We start from the raw sequence: 867 nt of genomic DNA, 5'->3' as shown, positions 1-867 counted from the left end.
ACTGAGACGAAGTTGTCACGACATGACTTTTTTTGTCGGCTTGAGTTATTATGAAAAAAAAAGTTTTTGCTATAATTTTGTTGATTTATGCGCTGTGTCATGTGCCAGGAGGCAATTTTGTTGACAATCTGGGAGTAATTAGTGTCCGGAGCAACCAAAACTGAATACAAAACGCAAGGTTTAAACAGCAATTTTCATTCGAGGAAAGTCTCCGTAATCAGTCTAACATGTGGCGTAATTGCTGGTCTCGTTATGTTTAATTAATTTTATTTTTTGTGGGATAAAAATTGCGGCCGATCAAATAGGCAAGCGTTGAGCAATTTTCACTTTGTGAAGTAGCGATATTTCATAGCGAAACAATGCAGAGTCCTGCTTTTGACATCCCCCGGGGGCACAATGTAGGCGTTACATCTAAAGAGACTTTCCAAACAGTTGGCCAAAATTTATTAATATAGGAATGGAATTTTTGATGGCAATTTCAGCACAATGTGGGGTGAATTTTTCGAATACCAAACTCGCGTCGGATTTTGACAAATCATAACGTTTATGGAAATGAAGTTTGTTTGGCGTCTAATGGGGCAAAAAGTCGCCCCAAGTTTCGTTTCGTCATCATTAGTGTTTTGTCGAGCTAATTTGAATATTGCAAGTTTGCGTCTTGCAAGAATACGAAATTAAGCAACAAAAAAACATATTTTGTTGTGGACTTTAATGATTTATTAATTGACAAAATAAAATTATGCAAAGAGTCTAATTCAAACATTGAAGCTTTTCAATTAGCAGTCTGTGTGACAAAGAAGCACAAAAGCTGTTTAAAAAGGTGTTGTTTTTAGTTTTTTAGAAAAAAATCAAAATTTCCGAAAAACCACA

This window comes from Tribolium madens, unplaced genomic scaffold, assembly GCF_015345945.1.
Source record: "Tribolium madens isolate multiple individuals breed KSU strain unplaced genomic scaffold, Tmad_KSU_1.1 Scaffold_3;HRSCAF=73;Tcas5.2_LG2, whole genome shotgun sequence".
Lineage (NCBI taxonomy): Eukaryota > Metazoa > Arthropoda > Insecta > Coleoptera > Tenebrionidae > Tribolium > Tribolium madens.
The sequence above is the reverse complement of the archived record's forward strand: the minus strand, read 5'-3'. Positions refer to the sequence as shown.